The following is a 22,270-nucleotide window of genomic DNA, read 5'->3' on the forward strand; positions in this document are numbered from 1 at the left end:
CAAATTATGTCTTTGTCATTTCAAGTATGAGTATTTTGCATAATTCTATGTTTTTAGCAAAAGCTATGTATCTATTTAATAGTGAGTTTTTTTTATTTTTTATTTGTGCAGCATCAAAGTCTAATTTTCCATGTACTAAGGAGTCTGTAGGCACTCCTAATGAAGGGAGGGAATATTATGAAGGTTATTTATCTAATGATAACATTAGTCATATGAAAATTACTCAAAATTTGACTCCGATAGGGAATTTTAATGACAATTTAAAAGATTCTGAATATAATGGTCGAGATTTTTCTTCAAGCAAGGATATTAAAGATACTGACCAGGGCAATGAAGAATTGTCTTCGAATGAGGGTTTTAATGGCCTTGATCACCATGATGAAGAATTTCCTCCCAGAAAGGATAACGATGGGGATGATAAAGAATTTCTTTCAAGCGAAGATTTTTCTTCGAGTGAGGATATTAAAGATACCGACGAGGGCAATGAAGAATTGTCTTCAAATGGGGATTTTAATGGCCTTGATCACCATGATGAAGAATTTCCTCCAAGAAAGGATAACGATGGGGATGATAAAGAATTTCTTTCAAGTGAAGATTTTTCTTCGAGTAAGGATATTAAAGATACCGACAAGGGCAATGAAGAATTGCCTTTTAATGAAGATTTTAATGGCCTTGATCATGATGATGAAGAATTTCCTCCAAGTAAGGATTTCAAAAGAACTGATGGGGATGATAAAGAATTTCCTCCAAGTGAGGATTTTATAAACACTGATGAAGATTATGAAGATCCTTTGAGCAAAGATTTTAAAATCACAAATGAGGACGATGGAAAATTTACTCCAAGCGAAGATTTTCAAGGCACCAATGAGGATGATGAAGTATTCATACAAAGTGAAGATTTTCATGGCAATAGTCAGGTCAATGATGATTCCCCTCCAAGCGAGGACCTTCAAGGCACCAATGAAGATAATGATGATTTCCTTCCAAGTGAGCATTTTAAAGGCATGGATGATGGTGAAGAAGATTTCCGTCTATTTCAGGGTATTAATGGCGCTGAAGAGGGAAATATATGTTATATATTATTCTCATTTTATTTATGAAGAGCAAGAGATGTATTTTTTTTAACCTTAGTAGTAAATATGCATACATGAAGTCTTATGAGGAAATAAAATATTTTGTTGAAAGGAAATAAAGGAATGATAATATTTTTATTTTTATCTCGATTTCCAATCTTTATTTATATTTTTCCAAAACCACCCGGCTCTAATTTCTTTACCATGAAATTCTCACCAACAATATTGATTAGATCAAGATATCATATTCCTATGTTGAACATTTGCTATATATATATATATATTCTCTCTACAATTCCAAAATCATATGTCCATCTCTTTTTTCTTTTATATTTAAAATAAGGGTCCTATTGGCCTCATGGAGGATGAATGTTAATAAAGAGACTCACTCTACACAATCATTGTCTTATAGTTAGAAGATTTTCCATTTTTTTTCAATTGATTGTAATAATATTATTAACTTGTTTTATGGTACGTCATATTACCACTGAGACTCATCATAGGTTTTATTGACCTATCACAAGGCCCATCAACATTTTGAAGGATTCACACATATATAATATCATTATGCTATGTTGTATGATGCCTTTGTCTATAATGTTTGTTATTAAATATGTCTTGACTGCTCTAAAGCTTCTAGTTAGTGTAATAAATGTGGACGCCTGCTTTGATGGGGTAACACATCGACAATGGGACCATGTAACTGTCAAGTGATTGAACGTGTAGGCAATGCCCACCTATGTTGTAATGTCTGTTAACAATGGTAGTCCAAATATCCTAGGGTTAGCTTGGAGTAACTACATGTATCCTCTCTTTCATTCGGGTCCAATTTTCACACTTGAAACTTGCAACAGACCTCTGTAACTTAGCTTTTTCTATGATTCCATGGTTACAAGGTTATCTTCTCTATTTAAAGGTCGAATGCATCGATATTGAATGTTCTAGTCTATGATGGCACTCGTTGTAGGTAAACAAAGAGTGACTTCTTTAGGTTAGGTTTAACTTTCTTAAACGACATGAAATGGTTGTTTATTGAAAGTATTTTAGTACTTGTCTAGCCTTTTTATAATTTTCATCGATAGTAACTCTGTTGGTTATATTTTTCTTAGTAAATAATTTTCTTTGATTGTCCTTTCTTAGGTGAAATCTATGACAAGGATCTTCCCTGGAACAAAATTCCTTACTCGAGTAATCGAAGTGAGGTGACCACCACTGTGCGTATAAGTAAACATCAATTTTTAAGCAAACCCTAGCTTTGTTTTTGTTGGAAAATGCAACATGGTAGCCATTAATTCAGATTTTCCTCAACCTTAATCATTTCTTATGAAATTTATTTATCTTCCTGTCTTTTCTTTATTAGATCTTCATCAAATAATTATCAAGAGAAATTTAATAAAGAAAATGGATACATAAATTCGGCTCCAAGCCAGGGAAAAACTCGTCCAAGGGAGAAAACCCATAAAATATCCTCTTCTTATAGAATCTTCTTCAAATGATACAACCAATACCCAAATCCTAGACCAAGTACTCCTTTAAGTACCGATTCATCCCTCCAAGAAGTCCTTCGAGTTATATCATATCACACAAGGCTTAACCTTACATCAGCTAGCTTCCACCTTCAACTTCGACCCCCAACTTTTGACACTGCGACTTTTTCCTACATCTTCATCCTACAATTTTGATCTTGTAGTTGCTACAGAAACCTTAGTTTTGGTCCAAGATAGTTCTTCAAGAGACCCTCCTTTGAGCAAGATAATGTCTACCAAGGTCAACAAGATCACATCAGAATATGTGGCATTCCAACAAATTGTTTCTACAATATGATCTCCTACAATTCAGACCTGCAATTCTGGACTTCCTTGAAGCTACAAAACCCTAATTCTTCAAATGTGTGAGAGAGGTAGAGCCCCAAAAAATTATCTAAGAATTTTTCTTCCTTCCTTGATCTTTTCTCTAGCCTTCTTAGTCGTCTCAACTTCATATCAAACTTTTCTCGAGAGATCAAACCTCTGTGTGAGTGAGTGCCAAATGAGGTCAAATCTATTTTTATTTATAGCCTTTCCAAGGGGTCGGATTTGCCTCCTGTAAGACAACTTATAGATGTCAGGGCCAACTTGTACTTTTGAGGTTTCCAAGGCTTTCTAGGATCTAAATAAATTCTTTGAGAAGGTATATTTTGGTCGAGATTGTTTTATAATCATGATGTTGACTCTCTTGATTCTTGAAAATAAATCCTATAACCTAACAAACCCTAGAAGCATGAAGAACATGCTTTCAGCTGGAAGACCGTAAATAAGAATCATGAAATCCATGCTTTAAAATAATAAATTGTATTTCTTCCTTTTTTTGTTACATAATATATATGTATTGAATTGTATATTTCCAACAATCCCTCTTAAGGGAGGTATTCATAATTGTAAAACTAGTAAAACATCATTCTCAAACTAAATATTTCTCATAAGAAGAGTCATGTTGATAAGCCAGCTACAAGCATAAACATTATGACCAACACTGTTTTTTAGGCATAACTAGACAAGCTCAACTTCATTCAAGAGCATTACACTGGGAGGACTTATGTGAGATATTGCACTACCTCTAAGGCACATACTCCATCCATATGTTCACTAGGTATGTCCTTCTAGGAATATTCTTATCTTGAATTTTTAAACTTAATCCTCAAAAAATACTAGTCCTCTTTGAAAACCCCTATCTTGGATACATGTCTTATCCTCAAAGAGTGTTAGTACCTTTAATTTCGTTGATTTTTCTATCCTCAAGGAAACCACATATGCTTATCCAGTCCTCTGCCATTAATAAAGAAAATGGATACATAAATTCGGCTCCAAGCCAGGGAAAAACTCGTCCAAAGGAGAAAACCCATAAAATCTCCTTTTCTTATAGAATCTTCTTCAAATGATACAACCGATACCCAAATCCTAGACCAAGTACTCCTTTAAGTACCGATTCATCCCTCCAAGAAGTCCTTCGAGTTATATCATATCACACAAGGCTTAACCTTACATCAGCTAGCTTCCACCTTCAACTTCGACCCCCAACTTTTGACACTGCAACTTTTTCCTACATCTTCATCCTACAATTTTGATCTTGTAGTTGCTACAGAAACCTTAGTTTTGGTCCAAGATAGTTCTTCAAGAGACCCTCCTTTGAGCAAGATAATGTCTCCCAAGGTCAACAAGATCACATCAGAATATGTGGCATTCCAAAAAATTGTTTCTACAATATGATCTCCTACAATTCAGACTTGCAATTCTGGACTTCCTTGAAGCTACAAAACCCTAATTCTTCAAACGTGTGAGAGAGGTAGAGCCCCAAAAAATTATCTAAGAATTTTTCTTCCTTCCTTGATATTTGCTCTAGCCTTCTTAGTCATCTCAACTTCATATCAAACTTTTCTCGAGAGATCAAACCTCTGTGTGAGTGAGTGCCAAATGAGGTCAAATCTATTTTTATTTATAGCCTTTCCAAGGGGTCGGATTGCCTCCTGTAAGACAACTTATAGATGTCAGGGCCAACTTGTACTTTGGAGTTTCCAAGGCTTTCTAGGATCTAAATAAATTCTTTGAGAAGGTATATTTTGGTCGAGATGGTTTTATAATCATGATGTTGAATCTCTTGACTCCTGAAAATAAATCCTATAACCTAACAAACCCTAGAAGCATGAAGAACATGCTTTTAGCTGGAATACCATAAATAAGAATCATGAAATCCATGCTTTAAAATAATAAATTGTCTTTCTTCCTTTTTTTGTTACATAATATATATGTATTGAATTGTATATTTCCAACACTCCCTCTAAGGGAGGTATTCATAATTGTAAAACTAGTAAAACATCATTCTCAAACTAAATATTTCTCATAAGAAGAGTCATGTTGATAAGCTAGCTACAAGCATAAACATTATGACCAACACTATTTTTTAGGCATAACTAGACAAGCTCAACTTCATTCAAGAGCATTACACTGGGAGGATTTATGTGAGATATTGCACTACCTCTAAGGCACATACTCCATCCATATGTTCACTAGGTATGTCCTTCTAGGAATATTCTTATCTTGAATTTTTAAACTTAATCCTCAAAAAATACCAGTCCTCTTTGACAACCCCTATCTTGGATACATGTCTTATCCTCAAAGAGTGTTAGTACCTTTAATTTCATGGATTTTTCTATCCTCAAGGAAACCACATATGCTTATCCAGTCCTCAGCCATTATTTTTCCATGGCCTCCACTTAAAATTATAGTTGTTAATCCTCTTTAAGTGCATGACGCATGAATAAGATAATGCACATGCGATGTCCATCATCACTACCTCTCAACCAGAGAGGATATCCCCATTCCCTTTGAATCAAGTAGTAGATCCTTGCTCATTTTTGAGGAGACTCCTTCACTCCCTCTCAACTCTAGATGAGATTGTTGACTTCTTTTTCAATTTGAGAAGTCAACCACATGCTCTCTAGCTTGTTTCCATAGGAGTATAAGCCACTCGTTCTTTAAGGAGATAGCTACATGGCTCCCTCTTTACCTCTATTCTCATTATATCAAACTTTCTTCCTTCTTAGATATCATGGAGCCATCTTCTTCCTTCAATATTGTGACAGGGTCAATTTTTCACATCACTTTCATCTTGTCATTCATGAAGGAAATATATTGAGCCTTGCCGATCTTTAAGTTAATCATAGCTTCCTCATGAAAGCAATCTTTACTTGAGCTTGAACTTCAAGTTATGTTCTTTCACTGCCACCTTTTAATCCCAAGATGAAAACATCTTGACATCATAATTGCCCAATATCATATGTTGAGCTCGCCTCAATATTCTTCATATATTCCTATAATATCATTCTAGGTATTCAAACAAGATGTTAACCAGATAACTAACAAGAAATTATTAATATTAGACTTACCTCATCATGATGGATTTATCATAAAAGATTCCTCATCATCCATCCCACAAGAATCTTCCTTCATGCATCAAGGTGCCCACGGATCGAACTTGATTACCAAGTTACAATTTTCTTCCTGAGACTATACTCGATGTTGATCACTATTGTATATAACCTAGTGAGAAAGTCTTAATTCTTTATTCATTTTCGAGTAAGTCAAATTCTTCTTTTAAGCATCATATAGTCATACCAAGCATATTACAATATTTTGTACATATGAGTCTTATTTAGGAGAAGAGGTACTTCAAGTATGCATATTTATGCGTTCATCCAATCATCTATTTATTTTACATTAAATGAACCTTCAACTTGACCAATCATATTCCTCATCACTTAAGAGTATTGTTTCCATACAATATGGAATATATAATAAGCTTGTCATAATTTTTTTCCACTAACCTTTCAAATTGATGGCACTTATAGGATCTTGATGATCCATCTTAGAAACATGACTACTTCTCACATAATGTTAAATAATGCAGAGATGAATAATATGCAAAATATTCCAATATTCTGAATTTTAAGGATTATATTATTCCTAGAAAGAAACTCAATCAAGTAGACACTAAATCTTCTACTATCACATGCTTCTATCTATGATTCCATGATTTTAGAAAAACAAAACTCTTCTAGAGTAAACAATAATGCATGTTATTCTAAATGAAGGAAAGACAAACTTCATAAAGAACTGGACAAAGAGGATGCCTTCTTCAATAGTAAATATATTTGACATCTTCTCTCTATGAATTCTTCTTAGGTTTTCCCTTCTTTCAAGTTGTGTGAGATTCACTTCTTTCCTTCCTTATGTTCATATACTTGTTTGTACAATCCCTTTTAAAGTGTCCATATTCACTACAACTAAAGCATTCAAACTTTCACATATTTGACTTCTTCTTGGACTTTTCAAACTTTCCCTTCTTCAACTTCTTGGTTCTTACAATGAAGGCTTGAGATTGTTAATTTTATTTAGTGTCATCCTTTCCCTTGATCCTAGTCTCTTCCAAGATGCATAGAGCCCACAACTCATTAAGAGTAGTATATTTCTTAGAGTAGATGCTAGTTGAAAATATACTCCATTCTAGTGGCAAAGCATTTAATACAAATAGGGTCATTTCAGAGTCAGAAATTGTCTCCCCAAGCCCATGAAACTAATCAGTTATTTTTGAAATATTCATCAGATAGGAGGTCATGTCTTCATCCTTCGATTTCCATATTCTGTATAGTTGGTTTCTCAAAGAAATATTTTGAGCTAATGTGCTTATAGAGGAAAAATTTACTAGGTTGTCATACATAGACTTAGAATTCTTGAAATTAGTAACAAATGGAACAAGATGATACTTAATGGATTCAACAACGACCATCTGTGCCTTCACTTCTCAATTATTGTATTTTTGTCGCTCTTTACTCTTTTGTTTTCTAGGTTCAAAAATTTCACTGAGGACATATTTCATTAAATCATGTAATGTAAGTGCTATATCAATCATTTTCTTCCATGCTAGGAATTTTTTTGATCCAATAAGCTTATTTCTCTCCTTGCAAAAAAAACTCATATGACCTATAGATTCAGATATACAATAACAATATGATACTTACTTGTCAACCAAGAGTCTACCCTTCTCTAATGATGTCTCCAACTATCTCGAGGCTTTAAATATATTCAAAGAGACTTTAATTATGTCCTAGAAATATGTCTTCTACGATACCTTCAACAACAACTGCAATATTCATTGATGTTTCCTTCAAGGATGTCTTCTCTTGAGCCTTTAAATAGATCTCCTTTCAAGGGATATCAACAATATTCTTGTAATATTCTTTGATGAGAGTTTGATGTAGTCTCGATCCTTTTGCAAGTGATCTACCTTGGTAAACAATTCTTTGTGTCCAAAATATGATCTTCTTAGATGCCTTCTCTTGTTGACCTTAGCAATATGGTAGCTATTAATTCATATTTTCCTTAATATTAATAATTCCTTGTGAACTTTATTTATCTTCTTATGTTTTCCTTATTAGATCTTCTTCATTGAACAATTATCAAGAGAAAAAAAAAAAATACAATGGACACAGAAATTAGTCTCCAAGCTACGGCAAAACCCAAAAAATCTCTTCTCTTCTTAAAGAATTTTATGCAAATGAAGCAATCCAAACCTAATTTGTGAACATATATGTGTATGTGTGTGTATTTCTTGGTGGTCGTAAACTGTATACACATTTTGTAAAAATTAAAACTACACCACCATTCACGATGGCTACCACATAGAATACCATTCAAGTGGACTTATGCTTTTGCTTGGGTACATACCACCCTCATGGAACCCTATCTAGCTATGAGATTCAATGGTGTAGAACAAATCTTGATTGATAAGACGGTGGAGATTAATTCAGAGATGCTTAGCGTAGCTACCCTACCAAGCCCCATTGTCATGGATTCATAAGGTTTATTCTCTTGTAGCGAAGGAGGTTCTGTGACTTCATTTCAAACCCTACTCTAACAAGGTGTTTTGTCTTATTTTCAAAGTAGTAAGCACCATAATCTTGTTAACTCTACTCAAATAAAAATATCAAAATTTCAATATGGTTGCGCGTGTGTTTAGGACATTATACAGGATCGACCTTTGGTAAGTTCTTACAGAATTTGTGTATTCCCGTTTAGTGATGCTTGTATGTATTCCCCTTTAGTGACGTCTATATTATTTTTTTCTTAACGGTGCAAACTTATGTATGTTAACTGCACTCTATCATTTATGTAAGTGTTACAACTCTGCGTGGAGGGTTTCTTAGCCATAGCACCAGACTTTCACAAGGAGATTTGGTAGTGCTTTTGGCCTTTTGAAAGATTTAACTAATGAGTTTTTCATTGCGGTACGAGTTCTAGAACCCTAAATTCTAGCATTAGTCTCTTACACTGGTTTTCCATTTTTATTTTCACTTCCTTCGTGAGGGATATAGTTAAGAGTTCAATAATGTCTTTGCAATATGGCGAATTCATCTTGTCAGGCCAGGAGTAACTCCGTTTTGGCAGAAAACTCAGAAAAACTGATCCGATTTATTACATTAGATAGCTATTGTTATATACAAGAATGTGACTGCTCAGTTCATCTTCTGATGACTGTTCACATTCCAGGTTCACCGAACTGCAGAAGATTAGGTGTCAACATTCTCCCCCTTAATCTGAAGGAATTTTGGTGAGTCCAAGCATCATTCTGAATCTTTCAAGCTTTTCTCTTCCAAGCGCTTTGGTGAAGATGTGTGCAATTTGCTCATTTGTGGAACAATGACGGAGATGGATTGTTTTGGCCTCAACATGATGTCGGATCAGATGATATTTAGTATTGATGTGCTTTGTACGATCATGGAACTTTGGATTCTTGGCCAACTTTATTGCAGAGGTGTTGTCAATCATGAGTGGAGTTGATTGTACTTGTTTTACCTGCAAATCTTCAAGAATTTTCCTGAGCCACACAATTTCTTTTGTTGCTTCAGCTGCTGCCACGTATTCTGCTTCTGTTGTGGAATCTGCTGGAACTGATTGTTTGCGTGATCTCCAAGAGACAGCTCCTGATCCAAGACTCATAGCATATCCTGAAGTAGATACCCCAGTTTCTTTGTCTCCATCGAAGTCTGAATCAGAGTATCCAATCAAGTTGAAGTCGTCCACCTGTGTATACTTGATTCCAAGGTCTTGAGTTCCCTTCAAGTACCTTAGAACTCTTTTTGCAGCAGATCAATGTCCCTCACAAGGCTTTTTCATAGACCTGGAGAGGATTCCAACAGCAAATGAAATGTCTGGTCTGGTAATAGTGAGGCAGATGAGACTTCCTACAAGCTGTCTATACTTTTTTGCATCCTCAAATTCCTTCCCTTCAATAGATGTGAGCTTTAAGTTTTGTTCCATTGGAGTAGAAAGAGGATTGCACTCTGTCATGCCAAATCTGTTTAACAAATCTCCAATGTATTTCTTTTGAGAAAGAAATATGGATTTTGGATGTTGGGTTACTTCAATGCCAAGATAGTAATGAACATAGCCCAAATCAGTCATTTCAAAACTTTTCCCCAATTCCTTCTTTATGGATGCAATGTAGCTTTCATTGTTCCCTGTCATTAAAAAATCATCTACATATACCACAAAATATACAACTGTTTTGCCAAATTTCTTGACAAATAAAGTTGCATCATCAAGATCAAAATGATTGAAGTTGAGTTTCAGAAGATGCTCAGTTAGTTTTTCGTACCAGGCTCGCGGTGCTTGTTTGAGGCCATACAAGGACTTCACAAGTTTGCATACTTTTTGTTCATGTCCTTTCACAACAAATCCTTCAAGCTGGGACATAAAAACATTCTCTTTTATATCTCCATTCAAGAATGCAGTTTTTACATCCATTTGATGGACTTTCCAACCATTCTGAGCAGCTAGTGCAAAGAGTGTCCGGATGGTGGCCCATTTTGCTGTGGGGGCAAAAGTTTCCTCATAATCGACCCCTTCCTTCTGTGAAAAACCTTTTGCCACAAGCCTAGCTTTGTGCTTGTCAAGTGAGCCATCAGCTTTGTATTTGTTCTTGTAGACCCACTTGCAGCCAATTGGTTTGGTTCCAAATGGAGGATCAACCAACTTCCAAGTGCCATTCTTTATGAGGGCATCATACTCCTTTTGCATCGCTTCTTTCCATTCATCATGAGAAGCAACTTCTTTGAAGGAAGTTGGTTCAAAATCTGTAGACAAGTTCAATTCACAATCATAAGTAACATCCATATCAACAGGTGAATTAGAGTCATCTACATCACCTCCATTTTGTCGGTTTGAGTTTCTGGTTCATGTTTTTCCAATTTCATCAGGATGAACACTTTCAAGTGTCTTTGTCAGCCACTTTGGGGGACCTTTCTGAGATGGTCCAGGTTGCTCTGTTGATTGAGTTGGGACTGAATCAAGATTGAGTCTCCCAATTCTATCAATTACATCACTTAAAGGATCATCCGTTGTTGGAGTTTCATGCAGGGGAGATTGTTCTTCAAAAGAAGATTCCACATGTTGATCAAGTATAGGAATCCCCCCTTCAAGATGTGGAATCTGATTATCAAACTCTTGAAATGATTTCGTTTTTGTGAATCTATCCAAGCGATCAAGTTGCCGCTCAACAACACTGTCAGATTTGGATGATTCAAGAAAAATGACATCTCTAGATACAACAAACTTTTTATTTACTTCATCATAGAGATGGTATGCTTTAGAGGTGTTTGAATACCCCAGGAAGATACACTTACGACTTCTAGCACCAAGTTTGTTTCTATGTACCTTTGGTATCAAAGCATAAAAGGTGGAACCAAAGATCCTGAGATGTTTTACCGAAGGAACATGTCCATACCACAATTCATAAGGAGTCTTGTTTCTTATAGCATTAGATGGACATCTATTCTTTATATATGCAGCACATAGAACAGCATCAGCCCAAAACATTATCTTTACATTTTTGAAGAAAAGCATGGATCATACCATATTCAAGATTGTTCTATTCATTCTTTCAGCTACACCATTATGTTGGGGATTATAAGGCACAGTTGTTTGATGTTTGATCCCATGTTGGCAAAGATAGTTTTCAAATTCATTTGATGTATATTCTTTTCCATTATCAGTGCGAATATACCCAATATGAGATTGTGCATCATTTTCAATCCACTTATGAAAATTCTTGAATGTTTGAAAAGCATCAGATTTGTTCTGCAATAAATAAACCCAACACATTCTGGTGTAATCATCAATAAATGTCATGATATATTTATTTCCATTTGCAGAAGGAACAGGCATTGGACCACATAAATCTGAATGAATGAGTTCAAGCTTCCTATGTGCTCTTGAATGTGAATCATGAAAATACTGTTTGCTATGCTTTCCTAGAATGCAAGCATCACATTGCTTATGTTTTCTAGGAATTGTAGGCAAACCAACAACACCATTTTTCTTCAATAAGCGGAGACTGTCATAGTTTAAATGTCCAAATCTAGCATGCCATAATAAACTTGATGGAAGTGTACCTTCTTCATGATGAGAAATATATGAGAAATGTTGTGCATGAGCAGAGGTTCCTTGCAGTTTGAGAAGTCTTTCTTCTTCTATTCCCCTCATGACAAGTGAGTGGTCAGATGCTTTTCTTACCTCAAGCTTGCCATCAAACATATGAATGGAGTGACCTTGTTGGCGGATGTGAACCAAGGACATCAAGTTTCTCTTGAGCTGTGGGAGATATAGAACATGATCCAGAAGAAAGTCTAGAAGACCAGGCAGTTTAAGCCTCATTGTGCCAAGCCCTGATGGCTTGATTTTTTACTGATCTGCAAAGTATACTGCTCCATCAACATTGTCAGTGAAATCTTCAAAAAATTCTTTCCTATGAGTCATATGACAGGTTGCTCCTGAATCAAGCAACCAATCATTTTTCGAAGAAGCAAGTGAAGCATTAAACAAATCTTCATTTACTCCAATGTTACATTGTGCCTCAATATAGTGAGCGGATTCAGGTGCTTTACCTTTGTCTGTATCATCAGTTTTACCTTTCTGCTGATTTCTTTTCTGCTCAATTTTGTCCCATGGTAGCTTGCATGTAGAAGCATCATGTGATCCATTTCGTTTGCAGCGAATGCAATGTAGATCTGCTTTTTCTCCTTGAGAATGTCTGCCCCCCCTGCCTCTGAAGTATCTTCCTCTTCCTCTTCGTCCACCTCTTCGTCTTGTAGAATCTTGAGCGGGATGCTTTTCTTTGTGAGCAAGGCAAACAGTCTCTTCAGAAGATTCAGGGACTGTCTTCTTTCCAGAGGCTTTCTCTCTTTCAGCAAACTTTTTCACAAGAGAGTCAAAGGTTATATCTTTAAGATTTCCATTTGCTTGTAAAGACTCAAGATAATTGGAGTAGGTAGGATAGAGTGCCTTGAGAAAAGCAATAAGAGGGATATCCAACTCAACCTTAGTGGATTTAATATCATGCATTATAGACTTTACTTCAGATGCAAGAGCAAGAGGATCATTATTTTTCAGTTCAAGGGTGAAGAGTTTAATCATGAGCTGAACAACTTCAAGTGAAAAATGTGAGTCATAGAGTTCTTTCAGCTTTTGTAAAGCTTCAAAGACAGTTGAATATGATGAAATATGGCGACTTACTTCTTCATTTACAGATGCTACGATTAATTCATAGGCTTTGTTGTTCTTGTTTTCCCAAATGACGAGCTCTTTGTCTGATGTAGGCTGCACTGGGTCATTGTCTCCTTCTCCGACACACACTCCTTTCCACAACTCATTGAAGATGAGGGTGTGTTTTATCATCCGAGACCATTCAGGATAGTTCTCCTTGCCAGTGAGAACTATTCCTACCATAGAGATGATTGAATGCATTCTGTAAAAAATACTTCTGCTGATAAAAAAAACTTTTTGCTGATATACAGTGAAGTTGTACTCAAAAGGGCATTCTCAAAAGATTTCAAATCTCTTCCTCACGCTACAACTTTATGCAATATATTTTCTCCAAAGTTATTTTCTTCAAATCCCTCAATGTTTGATAGAAGCATCCAGCATTTCATTCAAATATTATGTATTACATATCACTTCAATGTTTGTAATATATTTGCATATTACATATCACCTCAATGTTTTAAATGTAATATATTTATATATTACATATCACTTCAATGTTGTAATATATGCCCATTATATTACATATGACATCAACACTTTAAATGTAATATACTCCCATTATATTACATATGACATATGACATTACCATATAATGAAGTACGCAGGCGTGATTGACTGCTGCTGCAAAAATTTTCCTTTTTGTTCAAATGTATGCTTTCCACTGTTCATCCTTGAAGACCGACAACCCCGCAAGCGAGTTTGCCACCAGCATTTTCAGATACCAAAGTCTTCACATAATCGATTGAGCGATGCCTTTAATAGCGTCATCTTCTCAGCATCTTAAATAAACTTGTTGAGAAATGCTACGAAAATTCCTTTACACTGGATTGCTGTGTTCTGTGCAAACACAAGCATGGCGTTTCAAATTACAGCGTTCAAAAAGATATATCAGGCAACATTGAAAAAGATATATCAGGCTTTGATATCAGGCATCATTCAAAAAGACTATGACAGAGCGTTCAATAGAATGAGCGATGGTAGACTCAATGCTATACAATGAATACATTAAACAACGCTTGTGACAGGGCCAATGTTCAGAAAAAAACGCATATGACACACAGACATACAACATTTAGAAATGAAAGGCATATGACAGAGCAGCGTGTTATGGACAGAGCAGCGCTGGAAGGGAATATGGCAGAGCTCAGGCACTCAGTCAGACAAGGGAGTTACAAGGCACAAGAGCTAAAAAAGGAGTTGGCTCTGATACCATGTCAGGCCAGGAGTAACTCCAGTTTGGCAGAAAACTCAAAAAAAATGATTCAATTTATTACATTAGATAGTTATTGTTATATACAAGAATGTGACTACTTAGTTCATCTTCTGATGACTGTTCACATTCCAGGTTCACCCAACTGCAGAAGATTAGGTGTCAACACATCTGAACATCTATTTTTTTAACCCTTATTATATATTTTTCCCCTTCTAATGAATTCCACTGAGATATATAAATTATAGCATTAGAACCCTAAATTCTAGCGTTAGTCTCTTACACTGGTTTTCTATTTTTATTTTCACTTCCTTCGTGAGGGATATATTTAAGAGTTCAATACTGTCTTTGAAATATGGCGACTTCATCTGAACATCTACAGGCAAAACATTTTTTTTAACCCTTAGCATATATTTTTTCCCCTTTTAATGAATTCCACTGAGGGTTTGGGCAAGCTTTAACCCTACTTATCCTTTCTATAGCTATGCTTTCACGACGCCATGAATTTCAGTGAATAATAGATGCAACAAAAAATTTTGTTTGAGTCTTTCTTGGAGTCTCTTTTTGCTCTAGAATTAAAGGTGCTCATTTTACCCTATTAAACATTGCCAGGTGTTCAGTTTACCCTATTAAACATTGCCAAGTTTTTCATGGCGATATGGCCATCTGGCTTGCTTTTTGCTCGTTTAAATTTACAAGATAGGGTTTTTGCAATCTCGGCCTAGAATGGTCGTAGACATACTTCTCCTCGTTCGATTGTTTTATTCAGAAGAATTGTATTATGTGATTGTTGAGTATTGAATTTGATATTTAGTGTGAGGATTTGCCTTCTCTTCGAGGGTTTATTTATACTATACTAAAGAATGTTTATACTATGCTGGTTCCTTTAGTCATGAATACATTTTCTCATACACCTGTAGAATATATACATATTATATATTGGTATGTGAATTCTTGTTTGAGGGTTATGTTTTATTTATTATTAGGTTGGGTCACTCAATATAAACACACATTTTCTGTATAAAAATATATGGCTCAAGCTTGCAGTTTTTCATTTCTTCCTTTTAGAATCTTTCATTATGATAATGCTAAATTAACTGTTTATGCTTCCTTTAATGCATACAATAATTTCTAATATAATTTTCTTTCAAAATAATGTTCTTTTCTTAATAAATGTATATATGTTTTCCTATATTCTTAATCTATGGAACTTAGACTCTATTGCACTTTTTAAGAATTCTTAAATATATTTAGTCATTTCTTTTTAGGTATGCAATTAGTATTTTATATATATATATATATATATATATATAGTGGACCCCTATAATGGGGGATTTGCTTTGATTTACTAAACTCTAACCCTCTTTTGTTCAGGATTGTATGTGCTTGGCTTGTGCACAACTTATTTTCTTTCTACCAATATGCACATCTAACATGAACATAAACCCCAATCCTCAACCTCAATATTAAATATAAGTTTATTTATGTATACTTATAACTCTTTTTAGTCTACAACTTTTAGCAAACATCTTCTAATACTGGTGAGCCCCATAGTTAGTGTATGTCTATTTATGAATGCCTTTATTTCTACCAATATGCACATCTAAAATGAACATAAACCCCAACCCTGAACCTTAATATTAAATATAGGTTTATTTATGTATACTTGTAACTCTTTTTAGTCTACAACTTTTAACACACATCTTCTAATACTAGTGAGCCTCACAGTTGGTGTATGTCTATTTATGAATGTCTAGTCTTACCACTTGGCCCTATGCTAGTTTAGGGGAATATATATGGTCAATTATTCTACATTGTATTTATTTTATTATAGAAATTTTACTTAGGAAAATTCAACAAAACATTCTAGGTACCCTCTTTCCACTTCGACTATCCAAAAGGACCTTTGTCATAGAACCTATGCACATCTTCTCTACTTGCAACAACACAACTAAATAAAAAACAACTCCATTTTATGATTCATTAACACTTATGTCCATTAATAGACAACAATAAAATTTTCATTTAGCATTATATAATTTCAAATCATTGAATTCTACAGTAATCATCTACTCTACTTTATATTGGACAATCATAATATTCACATTTCCATTATTCATTATTTAATTAATTCATATGCTTATCAAAGTCCTCCAAGGAATTGGTTCAATTCTTTCACGCTTCTCCCAACCTTGAACCAACGCTTTCTTCAATAATAATGGCAGAAGGATGATTTTCTTTGTGTAACAACCCCTCGTTAAAAGTTCATGTAATAAAGGATAATAACGCAAAAATAATACCAAGGTCATGGGACACATATTCCAAGTTGAATGTTGGGTAAGACATCCTATTGGGTGTCACTTTTAGTTTATTTATGGCTAAGGAAATTAGCAAAGGAATTGGGAAAGGAAAAGAGACATTATTTGGCATTTTATTTACGAAAATAAATGAACATAGGAGAAAAGGGATATGAAGGGTCACAAATTCGCATGAGAAGAAAATTGAAATAAGATGAAGAAATTATAGACATCAATAATAAAAAGGCGTTAGAGGATAAATTTGTAGCCTTTTGTCAGTTTTTCTTTCGAATTAATTTTAGAGAGAAAGAGAGAAAAGAGCACTAAGAGAAGAAAGAAAGAGAGGAAATGAAGGTAATGGAAAAGAAAGGACAAGCAAGGAAAGCAAGGAGAAGATTGAATCAACAACTTCATTATGAAGATTTTGCAGGTAATAGGTTGCATGTGGGATTTCCTAGCGGATGTGTGAATGCATGGTAAATGCATTGGTTTATTTGGTTCATTTGTTGTCATTAGCATGGGGCTTTGGGTTTGACAGTGGTTTCAACCTTGCCTTTCCATTTCTTATATAAACATGGTGTGATGGGATTTGTTTCTAGTTGATCTTTGGATTTCAGAAGGTTTTGGAACCGGTTGAGGTGGTGTTATTAAAATTCCCAAGGGTTGGAAGTGGAGGTGGTTTAATCTCAAGGATGCCCTCGACAGGTGGGTGGAGATAGTCAAATTACTCAATGTAATGGTGAAGAAACTCTAAGGCATCCATCTTGTTTTGGTTTCATGTTCTCTTCACGGAATTTGGCGAGATCATGGTAGCCTAAGTGTGGAGGTGGTTTAATATCCGGGAAGCACTAGTTTTTTATGCCTTGAGATCTCAAATTCATGCTTGGCATATGGCATGGGGGTGGTTGGCTTAAAGAAATATTTGGTTCAGTCCAATCTATGGGTGTGTGGTACATGGAAGTCCCTAACTTGGTTCACTTTTGCATATGTTAATAAAATATATTTTCCTATTCTATTCTTTGACAAGTTATACTTGATATTATGATGATTTGATCGTTATTATGTCATGGTTAATAATTTGGTTATATGTCGGTTATAGGAATAAATATGTAATGATCTCTAGCTATGGATTTTTTTCAGGATTTGATAATTACATGATGGTTAATGAATGCATGGGATAACAAGTGTTATTTTAGCTATTCAGAGAGCGAATTGGATCTTCTTGGTGATTCTCAAATACGTTTCAGACTCCTATGATCAGATATGCATTCATGACTTGTAACTCACATGTTCATTATATGTTTGACGAAATGAGAGTCATGGTTAGAGCTCTTGGTCCCTAGAGGAAAACCCTTCAATCTCTTCTTATAGATTCTTTATTGATGAATACTAAGACCCTTCATCAACATTGAACCCCTTCCAAAACCAAGATCAACTTCTCAATAATGTACTTGCTTCACTACTTTCCAAACCCATCAAAATCTGTTTCTGAAACACTACTTCAACCTCTATCCACAATGTTTTTTCCCTAACTGCAGATCTGCAACTTTAGATTTCCAACAATAGTAGCTACCTCGCACATGTGGACTAGAACTACCTCTTATTTGCCTCCAGCTGCCTCGATTTACCTAAATTATCTTCTGGATCTAGAAGCTAACTTTGTAGGCCCTTCCTTTAGCTCTTTTTCACCATATCAAACCTCGACAATGAAACCCTAGCCCAACAACAGAAACCTTAGAGAAAATGTTACAGAATTCCATCCCTCTTCTTTGTATGTGTGGAGATAAAGAGAGAGAGAGAGGAACCCAAAACACTTCTTCTCCTTATTTTTCCTTCTTCTCTTGCCCTTTTCCGCTTCTTTCTTCACATGAGAAAGAGAGAGGAATGAATGTGTCCAAATGAGGTCGAACTCTCTTCCATATATAGGTCTTCCAAGCATGTGAATTCCATCTTCTAGCCCAACTTAACAGGCTGGTAGGCAACTCGGTCTTGGAAAGCTCAGTAAAATACAAAAATAATTATTTTTACAATTTACAAGATGCTCGACAGGCTCTTCATATTATTAAAATGTCCCTATTTGACTTCTTGACCTAGGACAATCCTAGAAGCACTTTTGATTATTGGTTGACCTATAAAAAAAATCTTGGGAAAGAAAACCAAACTCAATAATAATAATAATTACAAAATATGAGAATCAAAAGTACATTTCATATTTATGAAGACTAAACCTAGTTACAATTTCTTCAACATCCACCTTAACTAGGGAGGTATTCATAAATGGTACATGGTTATTCTCAATACTGAAGAGCAAGGTTTGGTTCTCTTTTCCTTTTCTTCCAAAAAAGAGAACCAGCTCGAAGAGAATGAAATTCTCTGAGAGCTATCCATGGCTCGAAGAGCATGAAATGCTCTGAGAGCAAGGTTTGGTTCTCCTTCTTTGGCTTCCAAAGAAGAGAACTAGCTCGAAGAGAATGAAATGCTCTTCGAGCTAGCAATGGCTCAAAGAGCTGCCACTGTCGTACCATACCATTAATGAAAGGAAGGGGGTTGAAGGGGGAAGGAAGAGGGACCAAGAGCTCCCTTCCTTCCCCATTCTCTTTCCATCCTACTCGAAGAGAATGAAATTCTCTGAGAGCTAGCCATGGCTAGAGCCGTATTCATCAATGCTCGAAGAGCCTCTGTCAGCTTTACCCTTATTTCCTTCCCCTATTTCCTCTCCTTATCTCGTTCCTCCTTTATTTCCTTCTCCTTTCTCCCTTCTCCTTTCTACCCTTTCCTTTCCCTATCCCTCCCCATACCCCACCCTGACCCTTACCTAGCCCGACTTACGTTGGACCAACTTGATTTGGTTCTTGGATGGGGAGATTGGGTTGTATGAATGGGGGGCACAAGGGGAAAACACATTCCGAAATGAGATCAAGACACCAGTCATCTTGGTACCAGCTCTACCCAAGGTACTGATAACCTTGCGATCAGAAGAGTTTGATTCCTGACTCCATGTGGTGGAGTGGAAGGACCCCCACTTGTTCGATGTTATGCTCATGGGCAGAATGGTCGCCACGATACTATACGCCGCAGAAAGTCGCGAGCAGATATCTGGGCCACTTACCGAGTTTAACAGGGAGTTCCCCACTTTCCAACATATTTCAGACTTCAATAAAAGGGAGTCGAGTGCTTCAAGTTGAACGAATTAAGAATTCCATGCCCCCGAGGGACAAGCGGCTTCACACCATGATATATGAACTGGTTTGAAATATGTGAAATAATTTGAAAGGAAAGTATCAGGTTATTTAGAGAATGGCTATATATAGTGGCTGCATAGTTGGATTTCACCACAGGAAAGGTGCCCGGAAGATGGTGAATAGTCTACCCAGGGCTGGGGTGAAACTAATGTATCCATTTTTCATCAAAGGGTTAGTCACTCAAGTAGGCATAAGGAGCTCTTCGAGCATTGATGAATATGACTCTGTCTCTTTGAGCCAGAGAATGGACTCTTCGAGCCAAAGAATGGATTCTCAAGAGAGGTGCCATTATGCTGGTCGACCATAAAGGAGAAGGAGAGGCTTACACCATTTAAAGTGACCATAAGGGAGAGGGAGAATGGATCCTTTTCTCTGTCTCTTTGAACCATAGAATGGATCCTTGCCCCTGGAGGGTATTCATCCAGCTCGAAGAGCATGAAATGCTCTGAGAGCAAGGTTTGGTTCTCTTTTTTTTTGCTTCCAAAAAAGAGAACCAACTCAAAGAGAATGAAATTCTCTGGGAGCTAGCCATGGCTCGAAGAGCATGAAATTATCTGAGAGCAATGTTTGGTTCTCTATTTTTTTTTCTTCCAAAAAAGAGAACCAGCTCGAAGAGAATGAAATTCTCTTCGAGCTAGCAATGGCTCGAAGAGCTGCCACTGTCGTACCATACCATTAATGAAAGGAAGGGGGTTGAAGGCGGAAGGAAGAGGGACCAAGAGCTCCCTTCCTTCCCCATTCTCTTTCCATCTTGCTCGAAGAGAATGAAATTCTCTGAGAGCTAGCCATGGCTAGAGCCGTATTCATCAATGCTCGAAGAGCCTCTGTCAGCTTTACCCTTGCAAAACGTCAGGTACTTTCTCACCTCCTTATTTCTCCTCCTTATTTCCTTCCCCTATTTCCTCTCCTTATCTCTTTCCTCCTTTATTTCCTTCTCCTTTATCCCTTCTCCTTTCTACCCTTTCCTTTCCCTATCCCTCCCCGTACGCCACCCCGACCCTTACCTAGCCTGACTTACACTCTTCCTTGCTTACACTCTCTTACGCTCTTCCATTGAGAGAATCCTCCTATCACTGATCCACTCCTTTGACGTCGTTCCTTTGCTTCGCCGTTTTGATTCACCGCTCTTTCAGAGGGATATTATTTCTTTCAAGAAAGGTAATCCATATACAACATTATTATAAGCAACATTGTGACATCACAGGGCCTTGACTGAAAACACTATCTCTCAATAGATCAGAGAAAAATGTTGGTGAGACCAATGATTATAGACACCTTCATCATTGTCTCTCAAGGTACATACCCACTCGGGTGTTCACTGAGTATGACCTTCTAGCACTATTCTTATCTTGTGTCCCCAACCCTCAAAGAATATCATTCCTCTTTCTTACTCTTATCTTCGATGTCCTACCATATCCTCAAAGTGTATTGAATGCTAGATGATTACTCAATCCTCCATTATTTCATCCAAAATGAAGGCAAGAACGACATGTCTATCTCTCCCTCTCAACTAGGGAAGATAGGTCAACCCATTCAAGCTTGTTTCTAAAATACACAAGCTTCTTATTCGGAAGATATTTTGTTAAAATATAAGCAGTTTGATCGTCGATGGGGATATACTCCAACTTTAGTATAGTATCTTGTACCAACGTTCAAATTTCATGGTACTTGTTTTTTATGTGCTCCACCTTTCGATGAAATATTGGGTCCTAAAAAAGTCTAATATAGCTGGTATTATCACAATGTATTATGGTCGGATCCAATGGTCCTACAAACATATGATATAACATCTTCCTTAACTAGTCTGCTTCCCTGCTCACTACATAGGGTGGAATGTACTCGACCTCAACAGTAATCAAAGCCACTGTTTCTTGATTTCTCCTCATCCAAGAGACCATGGAGGATCCCAAGCTAAAACATCCTCTTGTAGTGCATCTTCGATCCTTCTCATTGCCTCCCTAATCAGAATTAGAAAATCCTTCAAGATGAACATATTTTCCTTTTTCATACTTCACGCAGTAATGGACGGTTCTCTATAGATAGTGCAGTAAATGCTTGAAATCTATCCAATGATAGTGTCTTGGCTCCATTTGAAATTGACTAAGAACATTTACTGCAAAACATATGTCTAGAGGATTATTCACGAGATACATCAAAGAGTCAATCAGTTGTCTATACTTAGTAGGATCGACTAGACTGGATTCAAAATTACTTAACATTTTCAAGTTTGTGATCATTGGATTTGTCATGGCTTTGCATTCCATCATGTCAAACCTTTTCAATATCTTGATCACATACTTTCCTTGTCTCAAGA

The 22,270-nt window shown here is 36.1% G+C and overlaps 1 pseudogene; it reads left to right on the forward strand.

Moving 5' to 3' along the window:
• The first annotated feature begins 212 nt into the window (after positions 1-212).
• LOC149194510 (uncharacterized) overlaps positions 213-22,270 on the forward strand; it is a 33,795-nt pseudogene continuing 11,737 nt past the window's right edge.

The sequence above is a fragment of the Pinus tabuliformis genome, chromosome 2_2 (genome assembly GCF_031772625.1).
Source record: "Pinus tabuliformis cultivar Carrire ecotype Pingquan chromosome 2_2, CPIR1, whole genome shotgun sequence".
NCBI lineage: Eukaryota > Viridiplantae > Streptophyta > Pinopsida > Pinales > Pinaceae > Pinus > Pinus tabuliformis.